This window comes from Pituophis catenifer, unplaced genomic scaffold, assembly GCF_029215685.1.
Source record: "Pituophis catenifer annectens isolate HBS135680 unplaced genomic scaffold, rPitCat1.0.hap2 SCAF_1, whole genome shotgun sequence".
NCBI classification, from domain to species: Eukaryota; Metazoa; Chordata; class Lepidosauria; order Squamata; family Colubridae; genus Pituophis; species Pituophis catenifer.
Window position 1 is genome coordinate 122,297,613 of NW_027256881.1, and position 13,378 is coordinate 122,310,990.

The window sequence follows — 13,378 nt, forward strand, 5'->3', positions numbered from 1 at the left end:
TGAGGAAGCAACTTAGAAAGGACCCACTTTAATGGATCAAGGAATTAAAAGTAGTAATGGGAAATGTTGTATTTCAGACTTGCAAGATTCTTTAAATATAGCTTTAGAATAAAGTAAATTTAGCTCATCTAGTCATGTTTGTTATTTGGCTTATTTGGAGGTCTGACATCAATCTTGCAAGTCTTCTACTCTTTTCCAAAGAGGAATTTCAAGACTCACCTCTGATACTCAAGGAACCCAGCTAACCACTGAACACCTGACAAGGAAGAACAGCAGTCAATCTGAAGGAAAAGGATGGGGAGCCTGTACAGTTCGTGACTACAAAAATGTGAATAAAGTAACAATTAGAGACCATTGTCTACTCCCACTTATCTCACATCTATCAGACCAGCTACAAAAAGCACACATCTTTACAAAACTAGAATTGAGAAATGCTTACAAGCTAATCAGAATGAAAGAAGGACATGAGTATTTATGATACCTTCGATACAAGATAAGGAAAATCTGAACATACAGTAATGCCTTTTGGCCTGGTTAATTGTGGAATGATTTTTTAGAATCTAGATTCATGAATGACAATTTTGCAGACATTTTAGATAAATATGTCATCTATTTAGATGACATCTTAGTTTGTTCCAAAAATCCCTCCTTGCATATAACTCATGTCAGAAATGTACTGCAAAAATTACGGGATACTAAATTTGTGAAATTACAAAAATGTGTATTTCATCTGACTCAATTGACTACCTGCAATGGACTACCTGCAATACGGAATATCTAAAGAAGATATACAGATGGATCCAGCAAATGTGCAGACTGTTCTATCATAGAGCATATATATGCACACACATACATACACACACAATACAAAAGAGGTGCAGTGCTTACTAGACTTTGCTTCTATAGAAAATCTCTAATTTTGCTGGACTTGTAAAACCACTATAGCAGCTACTGAGAAAGGGTCAGCAATTCTCCTGGTCAACCTAAGAGCAAGCTGCAATTCAAGAGAAAGAACTGTCAATCACTGCACCCCCCCCCCTCCCAGCAACAATACTGCAGCCAAGCAACTTTGAGTCCCACTATAATGCAGATCAACTCTAAAGGCTGGGAGCAGGAAGGGAACAGTGATTTCTTTGATCCAATTAAGCACAACAGCTGCAGGGTACCTATGCCACCGTGAAAGATTAAATGATATCTTGCTGGGCTTCCTTGAGTTCATGCATCCAGGCATGAATTCAAGGAAGCCAAACAAGACATGTTTCACCTTTCACAGTGGTGGGAGGGTAGCTGTTGCACAATGGACATTTAAATGTGCCTCGTCCTCTAGGGGGAAAAGCAGTAGTATAACTGTGCCCAAGACAGCAGGTTATGTAGGAACGTTCAGAACCCAACGAAGAGCCCTCAGAGAATTTGGGTGGTCCTGCATTGACAGATAAGATTATGTGTCCTCTTATCAAGTTTGTTGGGAGAGCAAAACCAATCACTGCTAGAGCAGTTGGATTGTTGCAATCAATAAACATGCCCTCCCCCAAAACCTTGGGACATTTTTTTCACTAAATTTCATCAACAATCATTGTCCAATGTGGGGTATACTACCAAACTGGTAGTAATGGATTTATTTACCAAATTGACTAATTTAATTCCTTGCAAGAGATTCCTAATGGCTCAAGTTCTTTCAGAATATATTTTTAGATATAGAGCATTAGTCAATCATGTGATAAGTCAGAGGAAGTAAATTCACTTCCAAATTTTGGAAGGCCCCCTAGCAATGATTACATATTGAAAGTCATGTCATTCATCCTACATCTGATTTCCAACAGAGAAGCTGAGGTTAAACAGCTATTGCAATACTATTTAAAATGCTGCATTTCTTATCAGCAAGACAACTGGACTGATCTCATATCGCTTGCTGAGTTTGCTTATAACAATGCTGCAGACTCTCCTCTATTGGTATGTCTACATTTGAAACAATGTATGGCATTCACCCACAGGTCTTACCAATAAACAGACAAGAAAATGCCCTATCTCATAACACATATTTCCTGCAGCCAAAAACTTCTTAAGAAAGCAACTAAAACTGTAAAAAAAAGTCATACAAAAAAGCAGCAAATACACAAGAAGTGGCTAGAATTCAAGTAATGCAGCTTTCTACAAAATTATTAAATTCCATGAGACTTTCAAAGAAATTGGACTCAAAAGAGTTGCTGGTCCTTTTCCAGTAACTAATCAAATCAATCCAGTACATTTCACTTGCAGTTGCCATCAATGAAAGTTTTCCCTGAATTCCATCATCGTTTATGAAAGAGTCCCCCCACTGAACTCTACAGAGACAACACTTCTGTCTCCCATTCTAATAGATGGGGCGAGTATAAGGTGGAAGTAGTATCAGACTACAGCACCATTGCACTCATTTCACATGCTAGCAAAGTTATGCTCAAAACCCTACAAGCTAGGCTCCAGCAGTATGTGGACTGAGAACTACCAGAAGTAGAGGCAGGATTTCGAAGAGGCAGAGGAACTAGAGATCAAATTGCCAATATATGTTGGATCATGGAGAAAACTAGGGAGTTCCAGAAAATATCTACTTCTGCTTCATTGACTAGGCTTTAGCATTAAACAACAAATTGTGGCAAATTCTTAAAAAGATGGAAGTACCAGACCATCTTATTTGTCTCTTGAGAAACCTATATGAGGGTCAAGAAGCAACACTGAGAACTGGACATGGAACCACTGATTGGTTCAAAATTGAGAAAGAAGTTCGGCAAGACTGAATACTGTCGTCCTGCCTATTTAACTTATATGCAGAGCACATCATGAGAAAGGTGGGGCTAGATGAATCACAAATTGGAATTAAGATTGCCAGGAGAAATATCAACAACCTCAGATATGCAGATGATACCACTCTAATGGCAGAAAGTGAAGAGCCTCTTGACGCGGGTGAAGAAGGAGAGGGCAAAAGTTGGCTTGAAACTCAACATTAAGAAAACTAAGATCATGGCATCCAGCCCTCTCAATTTCTGGCAAACAGATGGGGAAGAAATGGAGGTAGTGACAGATTTTATTTTCCTGGGCTCCAAGATCACTGCAGGTGGGGACTGCAACCAAGAAATTAAAAGACGCAAGCTCCTGAGGAGGAAAGCTATGGCAAATCTAGGCAGCATTCTAAAAAGCAGAGACATCACCCTGCCAACAGAGAGAGCCTGGTGGCGCAGCAGACTAATAGCCTGTTATTATCATTCAGCTGCCTGCAATTACTGCTAGTTCGAATCTCCCCAGGCTCAAGGTTGACTCAGCCTTCCATCCTTTCTAAGATAGATAAATTAAGGACCCAGTTTGTGGGGGCAATAAGCTGACTTTGTATAAATATACAAAAGTATGAAGGCTATTGCTTAACGCATTGTAAGCCGTCCTGAGTCTCCGGAGAAGGGCGGCATATAAATCATTTAAAAAAAAAAAAGTGTGTATAGTTAAGGCTATGGTTTTCCCAGTTGCAATGTATGGCTGTGAAAGTTGGACCATAAGAAAGGCTGAGCGCCAAAGAATTGAAGCCTTTGAACCATGATGCTAGAGAAGACTCCTGTGAGTTCCTTGGACTGCAAGGCGATCAAACCGGTCAGTTCTAGTAGAGATCAACCTTGACTCCTCTTTAGAAGGCCAGATCCTGAAGATGAAATTCAAATACTTTGTCCACCTAACGAAAAGGAAGAACTCACTGGAGAAGAACCTAATGCTGGGAAAGATTGAGGTGAGGGCAAAAGAAGAAGGGGACGACAGAGAATGAGGTGGCTGGATGGAGTCACTGAAGCAGTAGGCATGAGCTTAAATGGACTCCAGGGGATGGTAGAGGACATGAAGGCCTGGAGGAACTTTGTCCATGGGGTCGCAATGGGTCGGACGCAACTAATAACAACGACAACGAAGAAGAAGTATTAGACTCTGGATGCTGAGGAAACTGGCTGAGTACTAAATTCATTGGAAAGACTACCCAGACTCAGAAAGAACATGAGAGGTAGCAATAAAACACCAATATTGATATATTGTTTTCACAATCAATACACCAATAAATCCCAACCTAAGAAGCTCATGGCCTTGCAGGAGCCAGCCGCTGACCATGATGAGTTGGACAAACTCTGGGGAGATCTGTGAGATGGAGGAAGCTTCAAGTATATCTAGGACTAAGCAGAGGAAAATAATTCAGTTCCTTCCTTGTCAGGCATACAAGACATGGGGGAGAGGGGTTTCCACCAGATTCCCAAGGGAAGGGTGACTGCCACCTTAACTGGAGATGATTTATGGGACGCCTCGTGTGCATGCGCTAAGTTGCCAGGAGAAGAGGAAATGGAGCCTCTAAGAAGAGTTTAAGTATAGTCAAACTGTGTGGAGGCAAAGCTAAAATTAAATAAGTATACTAATATAAGAGTATTTACATGTTATCACCTAACTTATTTTTATAGATATAAATTAATTTCTATGAAACTGTACAAAACAGAGTCTGCCCATCAAATTAATCCAATGATTGGCATTATATAAAATAGCAAACACTTTAAAACAATATGCCATGATATCAGAAACAGTGGGAGAGAGACAAAGAGAGAACACAATATATTTGTGAAATTAGCAAGGGTAAGCTTTACATAACCAAAAGAATTAGCTACAAAAATATCATTCCAAATCCTCAATGCTAATTCTCTTTAAAGTCTAAATATGATATCACAATAAGGATTCTATTTAACCAACTATTTGAGTGTATGTTATATCCAAATCCATCTCTTTTGTGTGTCACATCTGCATAATTATATAATTGTGTTCAATAACAATATCTGCAACAAACTCTTGATTAAACAGACATAAATATGAACAAAACATATATCTATGATATACAAAGTTCTCTAAATCAAGGTCGCGATACCAAGGATTTAGTGCACTTCACTTTCAGTTACTCTTTCAAACATGAATGGGAATATTAAGGTTGCTGTCAAAAAGAGCATTATAAAAACACAAATATATTTTAACCAAAGAATCAGTTTGAAAATAGAGTCAGGGTATAACCAAACCATGACATTACAATAAACTACACTTGTGGTTTAATATTCAAGTAATTTAGTTTTCAATTATGTCATTCTTACTGCACCATAACAAATTTTCCATAAATCAAATATAAATATTTTAAGGAATAGTATAGGTAGTCCTTGATTTACAACCATAATTGGAAGCAGAATTTCCATTGCTAAGTAAGACAGTTGTTAAGTGAGTTATTTTTAAAAAACTGTGCTGCACTCCTTATTTCTTTATATGTAATTTGCACAAAGGTTAAAATGCCAACAAACTCAACTGTGCTGTGTTTGTTAGAGCTGCTGAGGATATACACTTAATGGAATTATTTAGTTTGAAGGGCAGCAGAAATTTAGCCTGGTGTTCATGCTCAGCAAAATTATGTATTCTTTGTACAATAATTTCTAAATAATTTGGGTGATCCTCCATATTAGGATAATTATTTTCCAGACATGTCCTTAAAGTGAAATGTGTACCTTTTATTTAAGCTGCAGAGGTCAATAGATTCATCAAGTCTACTGTTAAATGCAATGCATAATCTTCATAACACAAGAATGGAAATCTAACACAATTTCCTTAAAAAGATTTATGAAGCAATGTTCTCATTAAAACAGTAACCATGAACCAAGAAGTCAAATAATGAAATACAGTGCATATTAGAAACTAATAAAGGTAAAGGTTCCCCTTGCACATATGTGCTAGTCGACTCTAGGGGGCAGTGCTCATCTCCGTTTCAAAGCCTAAGAGTCAACACTGTCTGAAGATATCTCCGTGGTCATTTGGCCGGCATGACTAAATGCCAAAGGCACACGGAATGCTGTTACCTTCCCACCAAAGGTGGTCCCTATTTTTCTACTTGCATTTTTTACGTGCTTTCAAACTGCTAGGTTGGCAGCTAATATACCACCTAAATACTTATCATGATTGCCAAGCTGAAGATATTGCATATGTAAATAGTACAGTTATCCCAAGTGAAGATCTCTCAAAACTCGTAGAAAAGCATTTTATCTATAGCGCAGACTTCCAAAATTCATATTCCACTCTGAGTAGACTCCAACAATATGCTTCTGTCAGTGGGGCAGTTTCTACTAAAGGAAGAGGAAAAGAACAACCCCACCTACACTCAAAACTTTCCACTGAGGATGTATCTTTAGAGTATCTAAGAAGAGAATTGCCAAGAGGAAAAATCCTCTTCCAACAATTTTGTTTAATCTACAGTTTGCAATTTTGTTTAATCTACAGTTGTGAAAACAAGTAGCCTGTATAAGATTTTTTTTCTTTTGACATGTGGATGCATCAATGCTTATTCAAACAGCATTAAAAGTAAAAGTGATGCAACTGAACTAAAAAAATGACCTTTTTTATTCAATAAAAAATTAACAGATACTGTATGCCATTTGTTTCTGTGGACAAAGTACGGTACCTAGAGTTGCTTGAACAATGAGATGGGCAGCATAAAATTTTAATAAATAAATACTGTTGGAATGAAGATAAAATATCTATGTTATACTATATTTAAAACGTTTTTAAAAATAAATCAATTTACTTTTTTACTTGACTGTAGATCTCAGGTAAGCAAAAATGATACTTAACATCATAAACCAGAATGAAATGCACATAATTTAAGGAATACTATCTGAAAGTACACCTGCTTAAATATTAGTTATTAGAGGAGACCCCAAAAGTTGAGTTCTAGTGATACTTAAGGATAAAAGGGGTTCTCTAACAATAGAATGCATTGAGTGCTCGTGCCCTTATGCCATAGGTGTGGCACATACCAGTAGATAAAGTGTGCAAGAAGATATTTTCATTCTATTTTAAAATCAAACCATAATATGCAATGAAAGGCACTCTCCAACTTCTCCACTGACAAGGCGAAAAGGACAAAGGTTCAAAAATATGCAAGAGGCTATTAAAACCACAGAACTGCAGCAGAGCTGAAAAACAGAAGTTACTAAATAGTACAGAAAGATGGAACTGATAACTGAGAAATAATACCAAAGATCAGCCAGCTAAAAACAGATATATTCTTAGAGAAAATAGCACTTTTATAGACATCCTAAAAATAGCTGCAAAAAAAATCAGTACCTTAATTTGATTTCAAAACTGTTTCCACCTTTTCTAAAATTGATACATTATTAAAACTTTCTAATACTTAGAACTTCCACCCTCCTGAAGAAAAGCATTGACTCTGTACAGCCAACTAAACAGCCCTAAATTTAACACAGAATAAGTTATTTAATAAAACAAAACCTTAACATCTACAGCATGGGGACAATTCAAAAAAACATCAGCAAATGCTGTCAATATGATCCCTCAAATGTGCTATAGCAGTAATTCTCACATCTACAGTATTATTATTGAAATAAATTCAATACACCTATGATTAAATTTTAATGTTTCTGAAAAACTTTGCCTTCTAATTCAGATCAGACAAATCACAACAACTTTACAAATTCAGTTGGGCTTATTTGGAATAAATTTCAGTGAATTTAGTAATATATTGGTATAAATAAAAGTCTACAAGAAATGTAACCTAAGATGATCACATTATGACATACACAAGTTATCATCTCTATGTTCTTGCAATAGTTTAGAAATCATGAAAGCTGACCCAAAATAACACCATAGCTGAAAGATAATACCAACCAGATGTCCATAAGATTAGAGCCATTATTCAGAATACCCATTATATGAAAATACAAAACATGAAAACATTTGAGCAAGAATTAAGCAACTATAAAGTAAGTCTGAAAATTATAGTGATTTCATATTGTAATACATTTATGAGGCTGAGCAATTTTCAAAATTACAAATTTAAGTAAAAATATATTCCTTACAGAGAAAGTATAAAGCATATGTCTTTGCTTTTTGCAATATCTGAGAATATCCCTCGAGACGGAGAAAGGAAATGGCATTAAACATGCTGCCAGAATGTGAATAACAATTCAGTAACAGCTGGGGGGGGGGGGTGGGATTATTCATACTGGCCCATGGTTGACCCACAGTTCTTCCATGGAAAACTTGAACTTAAGCCATTTTACAAAGCCTTAATGTCATTTCATAGTTATGTTTTTCACAAAACATGAAAGATTCGTATACATAAAAAAGGGATACATGTATTAAAAAAAATAAATACAGGTAGTCCTCAAGTTACAACCATTCATTTAGTGACTGTTCAAAGTTACAATGGCACTGAAAAAACTGACATTTTTTCACACTTTTGACCATTACGGTATCCCCATGGTCACATGATCAAAATTTGGACACTTGGCAACTGGCATGTATTTATGATGGCTGCAGTGTCCCAGGGTCATGTGATCACCTTTTGTGACTTTCTGACAAAAGTACAATCAATGGGGAACCAGATTCACTTGACAACCATGTTACTAACTTAACTGCAATTATTCACTTTACAACTGTGACAACAAAGGTTGTAAACTGAGGCAAACTCATTTTACCACTGCCTTGCTTAGCAGTGGCAATTTTGGGCTCTAATGCGGTTATAAGTGGAGCACTAGCTGTACCGTTACTCACACAAAACATTATTATAGCGCAACAGAAGGGTCTCATCTGTAGAGCACATGTTCATGGACCAAGTGAAGTGAACCAGAGCAGTTCCCATGAAGTGAAGGGAGATGAGCACAATTCTATAGACTGCACTCCCCAAATCTGACATTCTCTAAATATGACCGACTTCAACTCCCAATGATTCAGTCAGATCTGCACTATTATGGCAAGGAAGATCAGGAGAGTTCTAAGCCACCTCCCGAGCACCAAATTTGAGGTGTCTGTCTAGACCCATTCAATCAATTTAATATAAACAGGCTAATGATTGAGAGCTTAAGAGTTCTACCCACACAAGTTAATCTGAGGGCAAAAGCCAATTAACTCTGGAAATTTCTTCAAGCCAAAAGTCCAGGTAATCCTCAAATTACAACAGTTCATTTAGTGACCGTTCAAAGTTACATCATCACTGAAAAAAGTGACCTATGACCATTTTTCACACTTACACCCATTATGTCACCCCCATGGTAACATGATTTACATCTGGACGCCTGACAACCAACTCACATTTATGACCGTTGCAGTGTCCCAGGGTCATGCGCCCATCTCTTGAGACCTTCTGACAAGCAAAGTCAATCGGGAAGCCAGATTCACTTAACAACCGTGTTATTAATGTAACAACTGCAGTGATTCACTTAAGAAATGTGGCACCAAAAGTCGCAAAATGGGGACAAAACTCACTTAACCAATTTCTCACTTGGCAACATAAAACTTTCAGGCTCAATTGTGGTCGTAAGTGGAGGACTACTTGTATTGCTTTCAGTTACCAAGTTGCTAGTTTCCTATATCCTGCCAACCGCTGTCATCACTTCAGAACAAATGTTTTGCTCCGTGTTATCTACCCCCAAAAAAATGACCGGGCAAAGGATGAGGGCAAACTAGAAATGGCAAATTGGGAGTTGAGAAGGTTAAGCAGGGCACAGACCGCCGTATGCAAGGGGACGGCTACGCCTGAGGTGCCAAGAGACCGCTCAATACAACACGCCATCCTTCAGATGCAGAACAACTCCCCACAGTCCCAGTCGGGCCATCCCACTCCAGTCCAATCACCTCGTGGGGGCCAACAGCCATTCGGAAACCCCCCCCACCCCACCCTCAAGGCCCAGACCCACCGGTAAGCAGCGCACGAGCGAAGGGGCGGGGCAAGGGGAGAGGCCGGAGAAAGGAGGGAGGGCCAATTGGAAGCATAGCGGTAAGAGACAGTGGGGGAACAGAAGCCCCGGATCTTGGACGTTCGAACCGAGGCTCATTGCCTCGAGTCAGCGAGGGGGGGAGGGGTCTAGAGGGGGAATAGAAGCCACGATCGCAGTCCCCAATCCGTCAACTGGCACCCCGATACAACTCGCGTTCCTAGGCCGCGAATCTAGCCCCCGCCGCCACCGCCCAAAGACGACATATTTACCTGTGTTGGCCAGGGACTCGCGCTCCCTCGCTCGGCCAGTTGACTGTTGCACTGGGGCTTTATTTTTTTTTTCTCCCTTCCTCCCCCTCGCTTACGTCTCTCTCTTCTGGCTCCGCAACCCTCCCAGGCCAGGGGAGGGGAGGAAGGCTGCCGTGCGGAAGTGGAAGGGCACGAGGGAGGGCTGGAAGGGGGCGGAGACAGAGCGGGTGGCTGTTACTGCTTGGCTGGCTTCAGGAACCACGTCCGGGTTTCTTCTTGCCTCTCTCGCTCGCCCTCTTCTCCGCCCATTTTTTTTTTCCTCCCCTCCCGGGAGCGAGGAAGTGGTCCCTCCCGTTTGTCGCACGCGCCGCTTGCTTGGCCCTTCGGGCGCGTGCTCACACTTGTCTTCTAAACTCACTTTGCGGGGGCGGGTCGAGAGCGGGGGGGGAGGGAGCAATGAGGCAAGCGAGGCCAAGCGACCCGCGAAGGCCGCTTTCACGTGACGGGGCTGTTTACTCTGCGCGTGGTTCGCTATGCCGCGGCGCGTGTGCGCGCATGCGTATCCTCTTCAAGCATTTTGTTTCTCTCCTGGAAACCGTTTGTGGTGAGCGGGTCACGCTTTCCGTCAGCGTCCTGGGCAGATGTGCTCAGTTCCAGTTTGGAAGCCTTTTCTGTAGAAAATCCGTTTGTGTGGAAGTACAGCTTAAGCTGAAAAACTAAAAATGTTTCCACACATAAACCATATATGGGTTGTCCTCCAAGAAGGCATAAATTAGTGTTTCCGAAACTTTATTGTCAGGACCATTAAATATTATGGAGAACCCCAAAGAGATTTTGTTTGTATGGGTTATATTCATCAATATTTATTTTTATCCTATTAAAACTTAAAAGCTGCATTTGTAGAACGTTGTATTTATTGAATTAGGTAATAACATGAACCCGTAAAATATATTTTTTCATGAAAAAAAACCTTTTAAAAAATGATAGAAGTTTGGCGTTTAAAAATGCATCTCCAGCATCTGGCAAATAATGTTGATTTCACAGATCCCCAAGAAGAGCATGGAAGATCCCTTCCAAGAACTCGACCAAACTTTTAAGAAACAGACGTACACAGACAAAAAAGAGAGATTGATTTCAAGGTGACTAAACAGGTGCATTTGAATACAGAGAATGCTAAATAAATTATAAAAAGTCATCACCATATTCAAAACTTAGGCACTGCAACAGAAATGGCTGGCTCAGGAATTTTGAGAGTTCAAGTCCACAGCTTGTAAGGAGACCATAGTTGCCCACCGTGGTCTTAAAGAATCTCCTGCTGTTTGAGCTAGACTCCCTACTTTCTATTCCCTGCCACAGGCCTACTTGTTCATTTGAGCAGTTGTTGCTAAGGCACTGTATAAACAATAATTGTCCTCAAGCCAAGCCTGGTGATTACATAGACAAAACCAATTTTCTTGGTAACCGTAGTTCATTGCCATTACCGTTGGGCTTCCCACTCCAACTTGCAGACATGGGATCCTCTGGTGCAGGGGTCACCAACCTTTCGGACCTCAGGAACCACTAAATTCATAATTTTAAATCCCACGGACCACTAATACGATCCGCCTAATGACTAGCTGGGTGGGCATGGCTAGGTGGTCATGGATGGGCATGGCTAACTCGATGTCACTCATGTCAAGGGGCGCCTCACTGACCTTTATGTGCCCCTCCCCTTCCAGACAATCTTTAGGGCCTGAACAGGAAGCAATTGTCAGAGCTAAGCAGCCACCACAAGAAAGACTTGGCAAAACAGCAGGCTCAATTCAAATTGGATCTGACCAAGAAGGCTCAGCAGAAGCACCTCACTGAGAACTACGAGCATAGGCTTTCCAAGCAGAGAGAAGACCTGTGAGAGTGCAAGGCCAGGTACCAGCATCTAGAGGCTCAGTGGGCTGAGATGGTCAGCCAGTTCCAGGCCATGATGCAGTCCCACTGGAACGAGGCTCTCTGGTTCTTCGCCACCAGTGGCACTTCCCTCCAGCCTTCACCCAAAGCCTCGCACCAGGAGGCTGAAGCAGACCCCAAGTCGGAATTTCTGTCCCCCTCTGACCCACACAAAAAGACTCCGAAGGGGGAGACTCTCTGCAGCAACACAAGCGTTCATTGCACATATCTGTCCCAGGGGCCGTAGTTTGAGGACCCCTGATTTAGTGCAATATAAAAAATGCAAATATTTTTTCTGCGGACCACCAAAATTTTCTCGTAGACCACACCAGTTGTGACTGCTACTCTGGTGGTCTGTCATTCAATTGCTAATCTGGCCTGCCTTGATTTGGTTCCAAAACTCAAATAGGATCATCCAGGTGCTTAAAAAAAAAAAAAAAGCCTGTTTGCTATTTAAACCCTTTTACAATTTACCAGTATAAAATTCTGGTCAGTAACTGTAAAGAAAAAAAAAATCTGTTTGGTAAACCTCTCTAGGAATATACAATACTGAACATGATAAATGCAGTTTTGGTAAACTTTGTAAGTATGAGATTGTACATGATTAGAAGTAACTTTTTATTATGCAAACTTTAAAATCCCTAAGACCGAGTTAGAATATGTATTCTTTTCAATGAGTAGAAAGAGATATTTTTAAAATAATGGATCATACCATTATGGGCTACATAGAGTTTATTCAGTTGGAACAATCCCCAGAAACAAGTTATTCTGGCTGTTGCAACAAAGATAGCAAAATCTAGTGGTTCCTTAAAAATTGAATATCAGCAAGATTAATAAAGCACTATAGTCATGGTTTCTCTCGAATGCTGATTTTTGATGTAATGGTAATTTAAAGGGAATGGGATGTACAAGCATGAAATCTTGTGATATCCATTAAGCCAATGCTTCCCAAACTGGGAACCTTTAAAATGTGTGGAAGTCAACTCCCAGAATTCCCTCCCCCTCCCCGAGCATGGCCATTGCTAAGATTTCTAATAGTTAAAGTCTGCACATCCTAAAAGTTGCCCAAGTTGAGAAACATGGCTTTGGATTGCTGCAAAAATCAAACTGTACATAATATTAAATAAATAAATCCACAAAAAAATATAAACTGAATCCTGCTATTTAAGAAATATATACATTAAACACAAGTGAGTCAACTCTCCAAGAGGTATTAATTGCATTATTCTTCTTGTGCCATATCTGTCATCGGATGTTGGCGATCATGTTGGCAATCCTATTTTTGTCAACAGCCGCATGAAAAAGTGCTGCTGAGTTTTGTCCAAACTAGTCTCTTAGGTTTTGAAGTCATTATGTTCTTCTTCTACCTGCACCTCGTTTGCCTCGTTTGCCTTTCCCTGGAGGATTAAGTGAAAGATGCTGTATTTTTCTGGGTGTCGCATCACATGTCCAAAA

General features: G+C 40.0%; 1 protein-coding gene across 3 annotated transcripts in view; it reads right to left on the bottom strand.

Moving 5' to 3' along the window:
• Positions 1-10,140, bottom strand: part of PHF3 (PHD finger protein 3) — a 52,503-nt gene extending 42,363 nt beyond the window's left edge. For all 3 annotated transcript variants that reach the window (XM_070932919.1, XM_070932917.1, XM_070932916.1), the window contains exon 1: positions 10,022-10,140. The gene's annotated coding sequence lies outside the window, so the exon portion shown is untranslated. The remainder of the gene's footprint in view (positions 1-10,021) is intronic.
• Between the last annotated feature and the right edge of the window lie 3,238 nt (positions 10,141-13,378).